Source organism: Mauremys reevesii, linkage group 1, assembly GCF_016161935.1.
Source record: "Mauremys reevesii isolate NIE-2019 linkage group 1, ASM1616193v1, whole genome shotgun sequence".
NCBI lineage: Eukaryota > Metazoa > Chordata > Testudines > Geoemydidae > Mauremys > Mauremys reevesii.
The window spans coordinates 174,036,355-174,057,235 of record NC_052623.1 but is presented as its reverse complement, the minus strand read 5'-3'; the positions used below and the strand labels follow the sequence as shown (position 1 = coordinate 174,057,235).

At 45.9% G+C, this 20,881-nt stretch overlaps 1 long non-coding RNA gene across 3 annotated transcripts in view; it reads right to left on the bottom strand.

Annotated features, from left to right (window-relative positions):
* LOC120390673 overlaps positions 1 to 20,881 on the bottom strand; it is an 88,450-nt gene that overhangs the window by 28,016 nt on the left and 39,553 nt on the right. Inside the window, exons 3-4 of one of the 3 annotated variants that reach the window (XR_005591114.1) lie at positions 5,925 to 6,028; positions 4,832 to 5,043 (exon numbers count right to left, since the gene is read on the bottom strand). The exons of the other annotated variants lie outside the window; for them this stretch is intronic. This is a non-coding gene — a long non-coding RNA (uncharacterized LOC120390673). Of the gene's footprint in view, positions 1 to 4,831; positions 5,044 to 5,924; positions 6,029 to 20,881 lie in introns of those variants that run through there. 3 annotated transcript variants of the gene reach the window in all.

The window sequence follows — 20,881 nt, the reverse complement described above, 5'->3', positions numbered from 1 at the left end:
TTCTCTAAAAGTGTCTTTTTAAATGCTACTCTCCCTTTTTTTCCTCCTGCAGCTGGAAATGTTTCAATGCTAACCCTATCATCTCCATCCCAAAGGCTAGTGTAGATAAGAAGGTGAAAAAAATGCACTCACGATGAAATGTTCTCTGAGCTCATGCAGTCCTCCTGCACTGAAAGAGCTCAGCAGAATGCATGGAGGCAAACAATGTCAGAGTCCAGAAAAGCAGAAAATGAATGCGAGGACAGAAGGGATGAACGAGATGAGAGGTGGCGGGAGCAAGAAGAGAGGTGGCGGGATCAAGATGAGAGATGGCGGCAGCGCGATGCGTGGAGGCACGATTCAATGCTGATACTACTGAGGGATCAAACGTATATGCTCCGGCATCTGGTGGAGCTGCAGGAAAGGCAGCAGGAGCACAGACCGCTGCTGCTGCCCCTGTGTAACCACCCGCCCTCCTCCCCAAGTTCCATAGCCTCCTCACCCAGACACTCAAGAATGCGGGGGACAGTTAGGGTTAGTACCCCTTTTAGTTTATGTACTGGCTGCCAAGGTGGTCCGGTCCCAAGATAGGGATGTGCATTCCGTCTATCGCCCCACCACAGTTTGGGAAATGTGCAGGTCATAGTGGATGGTTTTGCTGCAATGGGATTCCCTGAGTCACTACCCTTGATAGCAGCAGCTCAGTGATTGCACTGGCTACTTGGATCACAGTAGATTTACCTACTCCAAATTGATTCCCGACTGACAGGTAGCTGTCTGGCGTTGCAAGCTTACAGAGGGCTATTGTCACTCACTTCTCAACTGTGAGGGCTGCTCTCATCTTGGTATTCTTGCACTTCAGGGCAGGGGAAAGCAAGTCACAAAGTTCAATGAAAGTGCCTTTATGCATGCAAAAGTTTCGCAGCCACTGGGAATCATCTCCAGACCTGCAACACTATACGGTCCCACCAGTCTGTGCTTGTTTCCACGGCATGAACCTGCCACATTACCACCATGATGTCCAAATTGCTAGGGCTCATGCTTTGAGAGAAGTCTGTGTCCATGTCCTCATCAATATCGTGATCACATTGTCATCGCCTCCTCGCCTGCTTTTGCAGGTTCTGGTTCTGCACATAACGCAGGATAATGCGTGAGGTGTTTACAATGCTCACAACAGCAGCGGTCAGCTGAGTGGGCTCCATGCTTGCCGTGGTATGGCTTCTGCAGGAGAGCAGAGTTGCAGCGGAAGTGGTTGTTGGATGACAATGATTAGCAGTCCTACTGCAACATCTGCTGAAAGCGGTATGGCGTCTGCACGGAAAAAAGGTGCAAAACGATTGTCCGCCTTTGCTTTCACAGAGGGAGTGGCGACTGACGACATGTACCCCAAACCACCCGTGACAATGTTTTTGCCCCATCAGGCATTGGGAGCTCAACCCAGAATTCCAATGGGCAGTGGAGACTGCGGGAACTGTGGGATAGCTACCCACAGTGCAACGCTCTGAAAGTCGACGCTAGCCACGGTACTGTGGACGCACTCTGCTGAATTAATGTGCTTAGTGGGGACACACACAATCGACTGTATAAAATCATTTCCTAAAAATCGACTTCTATAAATTCGACCTAATTTCGTAGTGTAGATATACCCTTAGTTTCTAACTGACTATCTAGGCTACAGTGACCTTCAGTTAGGTGAGTAGCAGTTTTTTTTGTTTTTTTTAAATAAGCCAGAGCCAGCTGAGTGAAAGGGGGTGGAGGGGAGTCACCTTTTCCACCTGTAGCCTATACTATGAGTGTGGGGAGGCTTTAAAAAAATAATCAGAGGCTTCTACTGTCTTGTAAGATGAAGGAAGCTGGGAGAATAAGCGAATTGGCCATTTGAGTTTGCTGGCAGAAGATGTAGTCTTTCTTCACAATACAGATGCTCCTCAAGCAAGAACCCAGAATAAGAGGAAAATGATATGGTCATCAACACCACAGCTAGATTTCCGTTTGCCTGCATATATGGCAGGGTTTCTCACACAGGGGTCACTGCTTGTGTAGGGAAAGCCCCTAGGGGGCCAGGCCGGTGTGTTTACCTGCCCCGTCCGCAGGTCCGGCTGATCGCGGCTCCCACTGACCGCGGATCGCTGCTCCGGACCAATGGGAGCTGCTGAAAGTGGCGTGGGCTGAGAGACTTACTGGCCGCCACTTCCAGCAGCTCCCATTGGCCCGGAGCAGCGATCTGCAGCCAGTGGGAGCTGCAATCAGCCGGACCTGTGGATGGGGCAGGTAAACACACTGGCCTGGCCCACCAGGGGCTTTCCCTACACAAGCGGCGACTCCTGTTTGAGAAACCCTGATCTATGGGGCTCCAGGCCAGACAGGCATCCTGATCCTAGAGGCCTCTGCTCAGGTCCTGGTTGTGATTTGCCAGGAATGCAGCCTGCACAGCCCTGCCATAGATAGCCAGGCAAGGGATACCACCTGGTGTGAGAGGCGTCTGTTGGTGGAGTCCCTCAGTTAGTTGATAAGAAAGCTGCAGGAGGAGGTGATTAATCTGCACAGCATTCGGGACTATGAGGACTTATTTGACAGGATGCACAAGGGGTGTCTAGGATGGAGGTTATTAGCTTAACTAAAGACTGCAGTGGTAACAGAGGAGGAAGGAGAACGAGCTGCTCTGCGAGGGTCTGGGGCGGAGGCAGGGTGGGGGGAAGATTTTAGCTGCTGGCTATCCAGTTCTCCCATACATTGAGTTCAAGAACCAATCAGTAGTATTGGCATAAAGAGAAGAGGAGCAGACCCTAATGGCTGAAGAAGAGGAGCCACCTGACCACAAGGCTGGGAGGCGCACAGCCACCGCACCAAAGAGGAGGAGACAGAGGATGATGGTAGTTGGAGATTCCCTTCTGACGAAGACAGAGGCATCCAGCTGCCGACGTGACATCCTGGGAGGTGTGCTGCCTGCCTGGAGCCTGTCTTTGAGATATGGGAAGGTTGTCATGGCTCTTCTGTCCCATATTGCTCATCCACTTGTGATACTTGTGAACTTGTGATACTTCCTGTTATGACCCTGAGCAGATCAGCAGTGACTACAGAGCTCTGTGAGCAGTGGCACAGAGTCAGGGGTGCAGCTGGAGTTATTGTCTATCCTCCCAATTGAGGGTCAGGGCCCAGGAGGGACAGACATCCCAGAGATGAATGCACAGTTTCACAGATGGTCTCAATAGTGGGTGCTTTGGCTTTTTCGACCATGGGATGCTGTTCTGGGAATGAGGACTGCTGAGAGGAGATGGAGTCCACCTGACCAAGGAGAAGAGCATCGTCAGACACTAACTCACCAACATAGTGAGAAGGGATTAAAAGTATGTAAAACTTTAGAGCAGGGATCGGCAATCTTTGGCACGCGGCCCGCCAGGATAAGCACCTGGGCCAGTTTGTTTACCTGCCATGTCCACAGTTTCGGCCAATCGCGGCTCCCACTGACCATGGTTCGCCGCTCCAGGCCAATGGGAAGCAGCGTGGGTCGAGGAATGTGCTGGCCGCCACTTCCCGCTGCCCCCATTGTATCTTGAATACATTTACCCATAGCTAATCTGTATATTATTTAAAACATACATTTGAAAAAAAATCAAATGCTGAACACCAGTATGCTTCTGAGCCAGAGCCTGATTAGCCAAGGTTTAGATTTTGGTGCATTACAGATACATAGACCAACATTTGCAAACTTTGGTGCATAACAATAGGACCCTAGATCCTATGATCTGATTTCCAACCCACTAAAATCAATGGGCATGTTTTCACTTCACCTGGACTTTAGATCAGGCCCTAAAATGTTTGGCCCGGTTTTTAGACACATTGAGCACTCAAGACTCCTATTGACTGCTCCCTCTTAGAGTACAGAGCACTCTGAAATCAGCCCACTTTTTGGCAGTGATAAAATTCACCCTTGGTCAGAGGGATAACACAAGTTATATGCATCACTTAGGTCCTATTTGGATTTAGAGTCTACTGTTAGGCACTCATGTTTGAATATGTTGTCTATAGTTTTTTGTCAAACCAGATCACAAGACTGTGTACTAAGTGTTGCCTCTGGCTATAACCAATACCTGAGAATTTAGAGGAAATAGAACACCCCCATAACACACTTATCTAACTGAGCAATGCTATCCACAGGGAACACATATCTTTCTGACCCCCTGTGGTTTTCACTTTGGTTCATAATATTTTATTACTATTGTTAATGCTAGATTGTCATCAGTGCTCATAAAATTAACCAGCTGTTTAAAAACAAATCAAAATCCATGTTAATTATTCACTAGATATTATGTAATTGAAAAATCCAAAAATTATGAAAGCAGAATTAGATTTAAAAATAAACATGAATGTTACTAAGGAAGGCTTTAGGAGGAGAAGAGTTAATACAAAAAGTATTGGTTGGCTCAGTTCTGAAAGATGCAAAGTGCTCTCTGCTTCTGTTGCCATCATTTGGGCCTTGTTGCTATTTTTAAATGTAATCTTGTAAAATTATTATAAAAATGTACCTTCTCTGCTACAAACCTGTTCACCCAACTTTATCATATCAATGCAAATGGAGAATAAAATAAATATTTTACTTGTCCAGAAAGAAAATTAACACAGAATTTTGTGAGGCTATTTTATTGTACACACACCAGTTCAGAAAGGATTTATATTTCCAAATAGGCTGAGAAAATACAAAGTAATCCAATGGTAATGGGAGGATGGCATCCTATCTTCTCTTTAAGATGGAGGCCAGGTCCTTCCTGTTACTTTTTTAAATTAATCTTCTCCATACTATTCTAGAAATGGATTTCAAATTAGAATCTAAATGGTTGAATTCATCCCTGTTCAGAGGGCCAGATCTAGGTCCATATACCATTTACATCCCATTGATACCCATTCTAAGGGTTTATAGGGTGCATCGGCCTTGTGCTGGCCCTGTACAAATTTCACTCTCGATGTCCACAAGAAAATCTCTCTAAATTTCCATCCACTTCAAATACCAACTGATCTTCGTGACTCAGCACTGAATGAACTCCCTTCAGACAGAAATAGATAAACCTGTGAGGTGGGGAAAAAAATCCAAAATCATATTTACAGGGATTAATACAGAACTGGGGCTGAGTCCTACCCCTACTAAGTGTTTTGTCAATTATTTCAATGGCACGGGATCTGGTTCCTGAAATTGTGTAAGGATGCTGTATGATAAATCCATTACTGATACCAGTGAAGATGAAACAGTACCTGTTCAAAGACCAAACATAGACAAATGGATAAAAAGTACTTTCATCTCAGTGTAAATAACGTATTTTTTTCATTTTCTGTGTGTTTGTTGGGGTAATATTTTAACAGTGCTGGTAGATGTTTTTTGATCGCAGCTTCTCTAAACTGTCAAAATCACATAAGAAGGTAGGATTCAAGTCACAGTATTCTTCAATTAACAAACACTATATATTTATACAATTATGAGAAATCTAAGGTTTTATTTCCATTCTCAGCATATACATTTTTTCATGAAGGAATGGGAGAAAACAGAATCCGTCACCTAGTGATCTGAGAGCTCAAGAAAATTTCAGCAGCAGCAAGAATGATAGCAGTATTAAGTTAAGGGATATGTTTTTCTTTGTGTCATGCATTGTTTCAATACAAATAAAATACGTTAGAATACCAAGTTAGAACAGCAGTATTTTATAGAAAGCTTTGAAAAAAAATGTGTTAAGAAATAAGAAATCCTGGCTCCAAGGCAATCAATAGAAAAACTCTCATTGACTTTAAGAGAGCCAGGATTTCACCCAGGATCACTCAGGAGACTAGTAATAGCTAAAAGATTTTTACTTCTGGTCTGAATCTGGTCTAAGTTTGAACTGACCGAAAATATAAAACCAATCTGATGGCTAGGCAGTGCTTTCAAGAAAGAATGATTTGGTGGATAACACCCTGACCTAGGACTGAGGAGGTCTGGGCTCCCTTCAGAAATCTGCCATGGACTGCCTGGGAGACCCTCAAGTCACATCAGCAAATTAATCTCTCTTCCTCAGCTCCGCATCTGTAAAACAGAATTAATAACAGTATTTCTTTTCTCCCAGTCTTTGTATTGTCTATTCACACTGTATGCTCTTTGGGGCAAGGATTGTCTCTTGCTATGTTCATCCAGTGCCTAATACAGAGAAGTCCTAGTCTTAGTTGGAGCCTTTAAGTACTATAGGAATATAAATAAAAATAATTGAGGTGATCTGTTTGTGTAGTCCAGTTACAAGTGGACATTTGTCCACATCAAAATTGGCACTACTTGGTCTCTTTGCTGGTAAGTGCAGTTAAGAGACTAAGGCAGAGATCAGCAACACTTTTAAAAATCTAGACCTTAGTCCAGGGATCAGCAACCTTTGGCATGCGGCCCGTCAGGGTAAGCCCTCTGGCAGGCCGGGCTGGTTTGTTTATCTGCCAAGTCCGCAGGTTTGACCAATCGTGGCTCCCACTGACCATGGTTCACTGCTCAAGGCCAATGGGGGCTGCAGGAAGCAGTGGCCAGCACATCCCATGGCCCGCGCCTCTTCCCACCACCCCCATTGGCCTGGGAAGGCAAACCACAGCCAGTGGGAACCTCAATCAGCCAAACCCGTGGACACGTCAGGTAAACAAAACGCTCCGGCTCGCCATGGGGCTTACCCTGGCGGGCTGCGTGCCAAAGGTTGCCGAACCCTGGACTAAAGTCTAGATTTTTAACAGTGTTTGGGCATTGCCTTGCTCAATGTTGTAAGGCCTAAGTAGTTTAGGAGCTTAAGTCTCATTTTAAAAATGCAGAATTGAAACCAATTTTGAAATCTTGGAAATTATCATCAGACAGAATAGTTTTCATCTGGGTAGTTCTAGTTACAAATGAGTTTAAGAAGGCGATTCAGCAGCATGAGCTACTGGACGTCTAAACAATGATGATCCTCTTTTGTCAGAAAAAAAAGGAAAAAAATAAATATCAGAAGAAAATACTGAAAAATATGACCTAACAAAATAGTCTGGAGAGAGAAGTTTAGTTCAATTTTTTCAGTTTTCCATAAGAGTCCAATGGTTCTTTAAGGGAATTACTATAGAACTCAGGCTTTAATTTGAATCATCGAGACTATCACGTATGTGTATATTACTTTTATACTGGAATTTTTATGTCTTTTTAGCATACACAGTGTAGCTGCTCTTTTTTCCTTTATGAAGGGACATTTTTTGTACATAAAATATTATGTGTCAGAAATTCAGAACGAGTTTTGTAGTCATTTTTCTCTGTGCAAACTATAAAATACCCTGACCTACATTTCTGTTATAATTATTTTCTATATGGAGAAAACTGCTGACTTCACTATGAAAGATTTGTTCAACCTCTATAGAAAAATCTTAGCTTTTATTGATGTACAGCCAGCAAATGAAATAGCAATTACCAGTCTCAAATGTTGATACAGCAACATTTGTGGCTTTGTGAAGTAACAAGTGGAAATTTTAATTAACCATTTTTAAAAAAGGGAATGAAAAAGGGGGACAGAAAAGAAGCTGGCAGATGAGAGTGCCAACATTTAAGATTAACTATGAGGTTTTTTTATGTTTTGTTTTGTTTTTTTGTTTGTTTTTTTAAAATCAAGACAAGGAAATAAAGTTATTAGAAGTGGCAGTGTACCTTTCTCATGTGAAATATGGGGGGTAAGATCCTCACCGCTTCAGTATCACTCCATTGCGTTCATTGCTAATTTACAGCAGATAAGGATCTGGCCCATGGACATTTGTGCTCCAAGTGATGAACATTTACTTGCAAGGGTAAAAGGGCTCCACAGGTGATCCTGGCAATTACAGGCCTGTAAGCCTGACTGCAGTACCAGGCAAACTGTTTGAAACTATAATAAAGAACAATAAAGATATATTGGAATTGGAAAAGGTTCAGAAAAGGGCAAATGATTAGGGGTATGGAACAGCTTCCGTATGAGGAGAGATTAATAAGACTGGGATTTTTCAACTTGGAAAAGAGACAGTTATGGGGAGATATGATTGAGATCTATAAAATCATGACTGGTGTAGAGAAAATAGATAAGGAAGTGTTGTTTACTACTTCTCATAACACAAGAACTAGGGGTCACCAAATGAAATTAATAGGCAGCAGGTTTAAAACAAATAAAAAGAAGTGTTTCTTCACACAACGCACAGTCAACCTGTGGAACAACTTGCCAGAGGATGTTGTAAAGGTCAAGACCATAACAGGGTTAAAAAAAGAACTAGATACATTCATAGAGTATAGGTCCATCAATGGCTATTAGCCAGGATGGGTAGGGATGGTGTCCCTAGCCTCTGTTTGCCAGAAGCTGGGAATGAGCAACAGGGGTGGATCACTTGATGATTACCTGTTCTGTTCATTCCCCCATGGGCACCTGGCACTGGCCACTGTTGGAAGACAGGATACTGGGCTAGATGGACCTTTGGTCAGACCAAATAGTGCCATGCTTATGTTCTTATGAGTAATCCCATGAAAGTCAAACTGCTTCCCAATAGGAAGAAAGAGTTCACAAGCAGAGGAAGAAGATGGCACACACAGACAGTGGGATAAGAGAATTTCAATCTTATGTTGATGGTTTGAGTAAAGGTCAAATTGTAGATTATCTGCCGGACACCGTGGAAGGTCTGGATTCCTGGTGGGGCATAGCTTCACTTGTGTCTGATAATCAGCTGCCACTGGAACTATGCTTACACCCCATCTAGTCCTCGGTCATTGGCTAGATGAAGGATGAGAATGATGGAGGATGGGAGAGGGCAGTATTTAGCAGGTACTGTTGTGCAGGGTCTCATTCTCTAAGTCTATGTCTACACTGTGCTGGAGTTTGGACACTGGGGATGTGAATACCTGTGCACACTGAAGTGCTGTGCGGTAACTCCCCTGTGAACTTTGTGGGCATAAACTAAAAGAGTCCTAGTTTGCACTAATGTAGTCCTGTTTGAAGATGATTACATTTATGCGGAGCAGGAACCTTTTAGTTCACGCCCACAGTGTCCACCTATGGAATTTATACTGCAGCCACTGGTGCTGGAACGGAGGGCTCTGGGGGTGCTGCCCCACCCCGTGTCTTGAAGTAGTAATAACAACCTGTAAGGGAGTGGACTCACCCCTGCGGCACCTCCTGCTGGTCAACCATGGGAATTAGCTCTTCCAGCCTCCTGGAGCGCCCCCTGCAGGCTGGTGATCCACCTTACCACTGAACCCGTGTCCCTCCCAGGACCCCGGTGCCCCTTTCTCTGGGTTGCTGCCCCCCTGGCAGTACCCCCACATTCTGGGTCTCCCCACCCAGGTGAACCCCCACCCACTAATCCCACCTCCCCTCAGTGTAAGACTACTGCCAGACACCATCTAGCCTCACTCCCTGGGGCAGACTGCAGTATACGCCACTCATCACTGGCAAGGTTGGGTTGGATCTGCCACCTCTGTCTATAGCTGGGCTGCCCCTCTGCAGCCCTGGTACTGGTCTTAGGCCCTCAGCTAGGCCCACAGCCTGGGGCTTTCCTAGGCCAGAGCTCCCCAGCTCCTTTACCCTTCCCCCCAGCCCTGCTCCACTCCCAGTACCCTGCTCAGCTCCCTAGCAGCCAGGCCCTTCTCTCTCTACAAGCAGAGAAAGAGTCCTGAGCTTCTGGCTTCCCTGGCCTTCTTATAAGGAAGGCCCAGTTAGCCTGTTTGGAGCGTGGCCCCAGCTGCAGCCACTTCCACCAATCAGCCAGGGCTTTGCTCCCTTCCCCAGCCCCAGCCCTCTCCTGGGCTGCCACCCCACTACACAACCCAAATACATGGTTTCTGTGGTTTCCATCATCAGCAACCCCCCCTATAAAAATTGTTCCAGCACCCCTTACCACAGCATGTTAGTGCACACTTCTGTTCACAACCCGATGGTCTGAACTGTGGGGCAGTGTAGCCAAGCACTTAGTTGTCTATATCCAAGGTAATAAGAGTCTTACTCAGCCTGTTCCATACAATTGTTTATGAAAATCAGCAAAAATTGGGGACAAATCCATACAAACTCGATTGTTTAAAAGAAACGTGATAAGGGGTCTTTAAAGTGCCTAGTAAGGTCACAGTTTGGCCTGGCAATGAGCTGAAAGATTCTAGAAATAGGAGAAACATTTTAAAGCTGAAATCACTTAAATTTGTTTTGACTGGTTAATGGTAATGGCATGAACATGAGGTTGCCATCCTTTCTTAGTCATTGTTAATGTATGGGTCACTAAATGGGACCAGTATGCTGGAGTGGCACCAGAGTTTCTGGCGCCCTAGGCAGAATTTGGGGGGCAGCATTTTGTGCGCTCCCCATGGGGCTCACGGGAGCTTCCTGTTCCACTCCCATCGCACCGCCGAAGAAGGACCCTCCGCTGAAATGCCACAGGTGACAGCGGCAGTCACTGAGCTGCTCAATTGTCTGCCGCTGTTTTCCGCGGCACTTCGGCAGAAGGTCCTTCTTCGGTGGCATGACGGGAGCAGAACTGGAAGCTTCCGTGCGCCCCATGGGGAGTGCAAAAAATGCCGCCCCCTGAATCCTGGCACCTTAGGCGACTGCCTAATGGAAGCGCCGGCTCTGCCAGTGTGACAATTGGACTGAAAGGAGCAATTTTCCATTCATGGCTGTCACTCCCATCATCTCCTGGGATCCACCATGACACCATAATTTCAGGCCATTGTTGTCCTGCTAAAAGGCATCCTGAGCAGATCACGGACCTGGAACCAGATGACATAATCACTGCCTCCACCAGCTTTGGCTACATTCCAGACAACACATGGAAAGAGAGACTCGGGTTCTTGTCTCACCCAATGTCGTGTCTTTTTTTTCCTTTTCTTATTTTTCCTCTTTCTCTTCTTTTGCTTTCTGTCTAGTAATAGTCTGACTTAGACACTGACAACTCCTTCCTTTGTGACACTGCTGTAAATCTGTGACCAGAAAGGCAAGCTAAAAAGCACCATATTAGACTGGCCAGCACTTGTACAAGTTTGCTAGGTCACAAATTGTCTAAGTGCACTGAGCCTGTGTTATGCAGCAATGAGAATATACGTGAAAGTCAGCACCAGAACCAAAAATGGTGTTTTCTAGCTTGGTATTTCTTTTCTCTCTTCCTTTGTGTGTGTTTGTCTTGTTTTACCTTACAGACAGCAGGATCAGACTCGAACAGCAGCAGAACAAAACCATCTAAGCTAACTGTCTTTTGCTCCCAAAGGACAGTTAATACCATCTGAAATGATCAAACAGGGATTGTCCTTCTAAGAAATCTATTCAGCTAATGGGAAAAGGAGCAAGGGCTATTGTTAAAATGAAAGCCTTCCTTAGTGCTTTACATTTCAAATGCTTTAACTCTTTTTCCTTCTTTTGCTGTTTCTTTAAAAAACAAAACGAAAACATTGAACATATTTTAATGGTGATTGTTACCAGCAATAGCTTGATGTGACATGCGTCTGACAAAGTGGGTATTCACCCACGAAAGCTTATGCTCCAATACATTTGTTAGTCTATAAGGTGCCACAGGACTCTTTATTGCTTTTTACAGATCCAGACTAACACGGCTACCCCTCTGAAGCTTGATGTGAAACTCCAAACCACACTTCACTATTTAATGATGTAACAGTGAATGAGGGTTTCATTAACATCTTCTCCCTTTTGGGGCCTGAGACATCCCCCTTACCAACGAAACAGCGTGAATGAATGTATAAGTGAGTCATGCAATTAGGCAATTACATGAGGCAGTGAGATGTGGATGTCAGCTGCAGCTCCACCATTGTTCTGAACACCAGAGCTGATGAGCACATCTGTTTTCTCTCCCGATTTGTGCTGCAAATGTTGTAGAATGAAATAACACAGCCTTACTTTACATGGGATTCAGTGTATTTGTTTGGTTTCAGAGTAGCAGCCGTGTTAGTCTGTATCCGCAAAAAGAACAGGAGTACTTGTGGCACCTTAGAGACTAACAAATTTATTTCAGCATGAGCTTTCGTGGGCTACAGCTCATTTCTTCGGATGCATAGAATGGAACACACTATGCACTATGTTCCATTCTATACATCCAAAGAAGTGAGCTCTGGCCCACGAAAGCTTATGCTGAAATAAATTTGTTAGTCTCTAAGATGCCGCAAGTACTCCTGTTCTTTTAGTGTATTTGTTTGAACCCTAGAGAGGGGTCTGGCCTTCAAAGCCTGAGCTCCAGGCCAAAGTGCAACTTCAAACAGTTGTGCAAGCAGGGCCACCCAGAGGATTCAGGGGGCCTGGGGCAAAGCAATTTCAGGGGCCCCTTTCATAAAAAAATTGCAAAACTATATTCTTGTGGGGGCCCCTGCGGGGCCCAGGGCAAATTGCCCCACTTGCTCCCCCTCACGGGCGGCCCTGGGAAAAATAAACCTTCCGCATCTCAGCACAAACCTAGTTTTGAGAAAACTTCTTTATAAGGTATCACTGGTTCTCAGCATCAGCTAGTGCTAAAAGGCACTAAAGCTCATTAAATGGGTTGGACAAATATTTTCCATCAAAACTTTTTTTGGTTTGAAAACTAGGGGTTTTTCAAAAGCAGAAAAAAAATCATGGACAATGTTTGCTTTCCTTCAACATTTGTTGTGGGTTTTTTTAATTGAAAAGCTGAAATTAGTCTGCCAAAACCTGAATATGGTTTGGGGTTTCAGAATTGTGTGGCCAAATATTTGATGCTTGCTGTGTTTGATTGTTTAAAGAAACAGTACAAAAATTCTGCTTAAAAAAAATCCAAAACTTTTGAACCACCTCAGCTTGTGACCAAACGCCTCAGCCCATCCAGTCAGAGATTTTTCCAGGTTTCTCATACTCTGCTGGCTTCCTTTACTCATATCTGTCTCTATAACTTTGGGTTCATTTAGGTTAGAACATAAGAACGGCCATACTGGGTAAAACCAATGGTCCATCCAGCCCAGTATCCTGTCTACCGACAATGGCCAATGCCAAGTGCCCCAGATGGAGTAAACCTAACAGGTAATGATCAAGTGATCTCTCTCCTGCCATCCATCTCCACTCTCTGACAAACAAAGGCTAGAGACACCATTCCTTACCCATCCTGGCTAATAGCCATTAATGGACTTAACCTCCATGAATATGTCTGTTTCGTAGAGACTGGCTCCATGGGGTCCCTCACAAACTAGAGACGGTTACTGTGGGTTTGTCTTTAGTATAGCTTATGTACATACTCCATGAACTGAGCATTTGAGCTTGTTCCAGAATCTGGGATGAGCCTATGTTGTGAAAACTGAAATGCTCAAAATAGCACATGCATGTGAATGGACACAGGGTGTTAAAATTAAATTAACCCAAGGGTTCTCAAACTGGGGTTCAGGACCCCTCAGGGGGTCATGAGGTTATTACTGGGGGTCGCGAGCTGTCAGCCTCCACCTCAAACCCTGCTTTGCCTCCAGCATTTATAATAATGTTAAATATATAAAAAAGTGTTTTTAATTTATAAGGGGGGTCACACTCACAGGTTTGCTATGTGAAAGGGGTCACCAGTACAAAAGTTTGAGAACCACTGCATTAACTCCTCTGGAGCCTCAGGGAATGTAGGGGAGGGAGGTCTCCCTTCATAGGGTTGGGAAGGATATTGCTCTTCTCATGTGATCCCTCCCCCAGTGGCTAATTTTAAATGAAGCTACCCTCCCCTGACATGAATCTCCCTATGGCACTGAAATTAAATAGAGACTATAACTTGGCATTTGAGAAGTGAAAGGGATGGTAGCCCTAATGGAAAAGCTAACAGCTTGGCTCTTCTGCAAGCCTCAAACTGCTGAATGAGCTTCAGGGTAGGGAAGGCTGTGCCTCCCAAACAGCCTGGCCCTGCCCCCTATCCAACCCCCACCCACTTCCTGCCCACCGACTGCCCCCTTCAGAATCTCCGACCCATCCTGCTCCTTCCTTGTCCCATCACCATCCCACAGAGACACCACCATCACCCCGGGATCCCACCCCTCCTCCCTGTCCCCTGACTGCCCCGACCCCTATCCACCCCCCGCTGAGTCCTGACAGACCCCCCAGAACACCCACAATCCAACTCCCCTGTTCCCTGTCCCCTGACCGCCCCCCCAGCCTCTGCCCCCTCCCTGTGCCCTGACAGTCCCCGAGACTCCCTGACCCTTAGCAACCCCCCCGGCCCCAGCTTCTTACCCCCGGCTCCCCCCTCTCCCGGAGCATCAGTGCGTTGCACCCAGGGCCGTCCCCGAACAGCGATGCAGAGTGACTCCGGCAGGGACTGAGCTCCGCCCCACTCAGAGCCCCAGGGTAAAGGGGGCAGGGCTGTGAGCTTCCTCCACTCAGCCCGGAGCTCGAAGCCCCGCCCCCTTACCACGCGGTTCTGAGCGGGGCGGAGCTCAGGCCCAGCCGGAGTCAGGCTGCAGCTGTTCAGGGACAGCTCTGGATGCGCTGAGGCTCCAGGAGAGGGGCGGAGACGGGGTCGGGTCGGGCTGGGGCAGGAGCCTCAGCCGTTCTCTTGGGGGCCTCTGCAGAGCCCGGGGCCTGGGGCAAATTGCCCCACTTGTCCCACCATCTGGGCGGCCCTGGGGTGCAAACTCTCAAATTTCAAGTGATTATTCTGTCCTGGAATAGCAACTCTCTAACTAAACAATTTATAAGTTCAAGCACACAACTGATTTTCATACTTTCTTGTAATAACATGATGATGGTAGCATGGCAGTGTCCTGAACAACAAGAGCAGTAGGTGATAAGGAATCAACAGGATCTTGTACCAAAGTTTCTCTCAACAAGCCATCAAAATTACAAGTTGTAACAGAATGAGGTTTGATCGAGCAATAGAAAGTCTGCCTGGAACATCCCCAGTCTCCAGTACTTGTCAAAGCTGCAACTGGTCCATAAGTTGTTTCCATAAAATACCACTGAATCGTTTCACCACAAACAAAATTTGGTCCTATGCATTTTACAAGTTCTCCAGGTACTCATCTCACTCCACAACTGTAGTTGTGAGCCCACAATAAGTCTCCTACTTGAAAAGAGTGATAATGAGTCTCTCTCTATTAATCAATTTGCATAGTTTGCAATTTGGCAACATCAGGATGTAGAGGTCCCAATAGGTACGCAAAGATCTCTTCAAAAAAAGAGATGCAGCTGACTCCTGTGTAGTAGTATGTGCTGTGTTCCTGTAGATAAGTGAGAAATTTTCCAATTTCTGCTGACAACTTAAAATAGACTTGTTAGCTCTTAAGGAATGTTTTAAGTGTTTGTACAATGCCTTCCTCTAGTCTATTGTAGCAGGGTGGTATGGAGGCAGACATATGTGCTGAATTCCATTTGAAGCTTGGAACCTCTGAAATTCTTCCAAAGAGAATTTACGTCCGTTGTCACTCACTAACTGTAATGGTAAACCAAATTGGGCAAACAAAGAACAAAGATGTCCAGTGGTCCTGGTAGTTGTGGTAGAAATTCTGAAAACTTCCGGCCATTTTGAATGGGTGTTGACTACAAAAACAAATAGCTTTCTAATGGTTTGGTAAAGCCCATGTGACTATCTATCCCATGAGTCTAAAGCCGTAATTAAGGGTATAGACAAGCTCAGCCATGATCATGCTGAATTTGCTGATACATAGTACAGTACTTTGCCTTCCTCTCAATATCTTTTTTTTAATCCCCAGCCACCAGACCTGCCTCTGGGCTGTAGCCTTCATCCATAAAATGCCAAAATGAGCTTAATGAAGAGCTGCTGAAACCTGAGATTGAAGTGATGTCAGAATGATCATTCACATGCCACATAAAATGACATGAATTGTGTCAACTGGGGATTCTTTTGATTCAACTCTATACCTTGTAGTGCCATTTCCTGCACAAGAAAGCACATCATCCATAGTAGTTTTTTTGTTGATGTCTGTACTAGTAATGGCTAACCTATTAATCAAACTGGTTGATGGGAGCTTGGGCCTGGCAGGTGCAAAAGCCCACCAGAATTGCTGTGCTGGATTCCTTTATGGAATTGAATAGTATAGGAATGAACTGAAAGTAGTAATGCCCATTATGGCAAACGAGCAGCAGCTAATGATGGAATTCCATGTTTCAGTACAAAAATTGAAATTAATCCATCAAAAAAGTAACATATCTACCATACAGATTATATATATCTTCCAAGTTCCAAAGATAACGTTGAGGGCTTCTTGCTCTATTTGCACATAGTTCTTTTTCAGAAGTAGTGAGCATTCTTGATGCAAAAAAGTGACTTGGTTTCTCCATGGCATTATGAAAAATGTGGGGAAAAACGGAACCCATTCCAATATAGAGAATTGCAATGGTAATGAAGCATCAAAGCACATAAAAACTTTGGCTGATGTCAACAGTTTCTTTGCTTCATTAAACGCACAATCGCACTCTTTGGTCCATTTTCATTTTCCTTTGCTTGTAACAGTTAATGTAAAGGTGTCACTATTTTCACCAGATTAGGCAGAAATTTACAGTAGTAGTTATGCAGTTCTAACATTCTCTGGCAAGGGCACTTGAACTGCCTTGTATTTCTCTGGTGATTTCCATGACATTAATTACATGTGCAATGCATTAATTACAAATCCAAAGTATTCAGCTGTAGGCTTGAAAAACTCACATTTGTCTCAACACACTCTCAATCCATGGTCTTCCCAATGTTGTGAAAACAGTGACGAAATTTTGAAGAGGATCCTCTTGATCCTTCCTGTAACAAGGATGTCATCCAAAAGGACTCCATTCAGCCCCTTCAGGATCTTATCCATATCTTCCTGGAACAGAGCAGGTGCCAACGTGATACCTAAAGGCAACTTGTTGTAACAAAATAAGCCTTTTCTGTGTTGATTGTAAGATATCTGCAAGATGCTGGATCAAGCTCCATTTGTAAGTATGTGTTGAGCAAATCCAGTTTACTGAAACACTGTGCACAACTAAGAGAAACAAACAAATCTTCAATATGAGGTATTGGATACTGGTCTGCACATAAAACTGGATTCAGTGTCACTTTGAAATCTTCACAAATTTGGATTGAACCTTCCTTCTTGATCACTAGTACAATGGTGTAGTCCACTCACTATGTGAAACAGTGACAGGACTCCAATGTTCACTAAATGGTTCCAAACTGCTTCTCCCAGAGGCTTCAGAGCATAAGGCACAACTCTGGGCTTGCAATATTTTGGATGCCTGTCAGAGTTAAAAATGAGCTTCACTGACGTTGCTCATCTATCCAAGCTCTTTTTCTGTCCAGTATTTCTTGAAGATTTCAAGGTGCTTTTGTAATCACCTTGATCTTCTTAAGCCAAGATCTGCCAAATAATGGTGGATACTTTCTTTCTATCACATAGAAGGGTTAAATGACTGATTGTCCCTCTAGCTGAACTTTCATCTGGACTACTGAACTAACTTTTGCCCAGTAAAAGTCTTCATAAATATAGGTGTTTCTTCCAAAGGAACTTGTGACAAAGTCTGGTGATAGGTAACAGCAGAAATCAATGAAACTGCAGCTCCAGTATAAAGCTCCATTCTTGTAGCAACTCCTTTGATCAAGGATGTAACCCTGATGCTATCTCTGACTCCAGCTTCTGATGAGATGTATAGTGCTAGATCATGGCCAGCATCACTAGAGTTCTTGTCTTTTTCCACATTCTGAAGTCCCAACTTCTGTCCTTCCTTAGGTTCAATCTTCACAGGTATTTTCTGGTGTTGCTGGTCATTAAACTGTGCTACAGATTACGTGTCCTTTCTTCTGTCATTTCCTGCAAGAAACCTGGCATGTCCAGTAGTCCTTTTATGCACAAACCACACTTGCTGAAAGAAATTCCTTATGTTCCTGCAATCCTCTGTCTTGCCAATTCAGGAGATGAACTTCTCAGTTCACACTAAACGCCAGAGAATCCTTCTCTGCAGTTGCCATTGCAATGCTACTTCAACAGCCAGAGTGTAAGCACTGATCCAGTCAATAATTTCTTCCAAACTTGGTCATTGTGTAATCTAGAAATTACTTGGTCACAGAGGGCATCACTTAATGTTTGTGCAAATGACAGTCAGTTGCAGATTAGACACTGAGTCAAAGGGCCCATGTGCAGGGACCCTAGCCAATAGGGATCCCCAGAAAAATAAGCGCCCCCATACCCTGACCCACTCTGCCCAGCGCTCCTGCCAGGGAGCGGGGTCTGGGCACTGGGAGGGCAGGTGGAGTGGGGCAGCCCCTGTGCCTCCACCCTGCTCCCCAACAGGAGCGATGGGCAGGCAGAGGGGGCAAGCCCCCACACCCCAACCCCATTTCCCCAGCAGGAGTGCCAGGGTGCAGTGGGGCGGACTGCAGGCAGAAGGGGTGGGGAGGGCCCCCCCTTGCTCTGCCCAGGGCCCCACAAAATCCTAATCTGCCTCTGCTGACAGTGCTCTGACAACTTCCTCAGAGCAGCAAAAAATTGTGCTCGCCACTTCCCTGATGCAGCCGATGAAATTGATATTGTTCTGCTATCATCAATGGGGTAGGAAAAAATGTTCCTGTATTGCTGGAATGATGGCAGCATACGTGGCAGTTCTGGGCACAGCTGGAGAAAATAGATCATGCAGCTGTCTATATGCCTTTGGACCCAACACTGTCAGCAAGATTGAAACTCGTTGTCCATCTGGAATGGTGTTGCAGGTAACAAATTGCTCAAAATATTCAGTATATACCACCTGGATTTGTGATTGTCGTCGAATTCACCAACTCTGACTACAAAAATTGCCATTTCTCTGCTCTCCTTGTAGTCTTATTGATAGATAGGGTGTATGGATGATTAATTGTTGATAATCTTTTAGACCACAGTCAAAGATTTGGTGTCCTGCTACAGCATCAGGAATATTATTATCGGTACCATTAAAAAGAAAGACCCTAGACGCACACGAGAAACAACTGCAGTTTTCACAAGTCCCTTTATTAACAAATGCATTAAGCAGATAACCATTTCCACAAACACTAAAATACAATAGGAGATGGAAAGACAGTGCAAAGTGTTTAGATCTATGACTGGCATCACTTACATCTCACAAATAATATCTCCTGCTAGGGGACTCTAGCGTGTTAGTTGTTATCTTCCTCATTATCATCTTCATCATCATTATCATCATCCATAGTTGTCATCCTGGAATTCCCCTGTGTGTTTGCCCCCAGCACACAGGCCAGCCAATGCCTTTTATCATGAGTTACTAAGTTTTATACATGAACATACTAAGGCTCATGGATGTGCATATCCTTATTTGCACTTCCACATCCCATGAATTTTAGGATCCCCCATGTCTCAGGCTACCCCCTTAATTCAGGGCCACCCAGAGGGGGGGCAAGTGGGGCAAGGCCCCCACGAGCATGGCTGAGGCTCCCTCCCCTTCCCCACCCAGCCCCGTCTCCTCCCCTCTCCCGGCACCTCAGCCCATCCAGCAGCGTCCCGGACAGCTGCAGCATGGCTCCGGCGAGGCCCCTCAGCCCTGCCCTGCTCAGAGCCGCGTGGTGAGCTCCGGGCTGAGCGGAGGGAGCTGAGCTCAGCGTGAAGCTCCTAGCCCCTCCCCCTGACCACGCGGCTCTGAGCAGGACAGAGCTCAGGCCCCGCCTGAGACACGCTGCCTCTGTCGAGTGAAGTGCTGATAGAAACACTGTCCTCCGCTGTGCTCATTCTATTTTGTTCTGGCTGAAAAACTGAAAACCACAGGTAAGTGGGGCTTCGCACTGGGAGTGGAAGGAGTGCTTGAACATTTAAAGGGACAGGACATCATACTTCTGGTATTTGACATCATTCTGAAAGTGAGCAAACAGGGAATAACGAACAAACCAAACAGTCATATTTCAATAGGAAGAAGGAAGAGAGAACAACTGGCTTCTTTTTCTGAAAGTATGTCTAGATATAATTGAATAGTTTTTTTTATGCAAATAAACCGACATAAAACAAAAGGAATTGCTAGGAGAGTTAATTTCCCTTGCATGGACACAACAAACAAGATACTTCCAGTACAGTCACATCATTTTTACTAATTTCATACTGGTGTGACTGACTTCAATGGAGCTACTTCTAATTTACAACAGCCTGACATCAGAAGCAGTCTAGACCAGGGGTCAGCAACCTCTGGCACACAGCTCACCAGGGTAAGCCCCCTGGTGGGCAGGGCCGATTTGTTTACCTGCCATGTCTGCAGGTTCGGCTGATCACGGCTGCCACTGGCCAAGGTTCACCGCTCCAGGCCAACGGGGGCAGCAGGAAGCTGCGGTCAGTACGTCCCTCGGCCTATGCAGATGAGTGGATTGAAGTATGGGAGGGGCTCAGGATGAGACTAGGGGTGTAGGGAGTGAGAGCTCTGTCTGGAGCTGGCAATGGGGGGTTTGGGGTGTGGGAAGGGCTCAGAGCAAGAGTAGGAGTGTGGGGGTGAGGGCTCAGGCTGGGACTGGGGATAACGTGTTTGGGGTGCTGGAGGGGCTCAGAGCTAGGGTAGAGGGTTGACGGTGTGGGGGGTGAAAGCTCTGACTGGGGGTAGGGGTGGTGCAACCATTTAGGTGACCTAGGTGGTTGCCTAAGGCACTGGGATTTGGGGGGGGCGCCATTTTCTTCAGCAGCGACTGCGGCGGCCGGACCTTCAGCCGCCCCGGTCGCTGCCGGCATTTAGGTGGAGGGAGCTGGGGCACTGGATCGCAGGGAGGGCCGCCTGCAGCAAGTACGGGGGGGTGGCACACAGGGGGGCACCTCAGGGCGGGGTACAGGGGGGGGCGCAAGGTGGAAGTTTCGCCTAGGGCACGAAACAGCCTTGCACCGGTCCTGACTGGGGTTGTGGGCTCTGGGGTGGGGCAGGGCTAAGGATGAGTTTGGGGTACAGGCAGGCTGCTCCGGGACAGGGGCCAGAGAGGATGACTCCCCCCAGCCCTTTCCCTGCCAGCAGCAGCAAGCTCT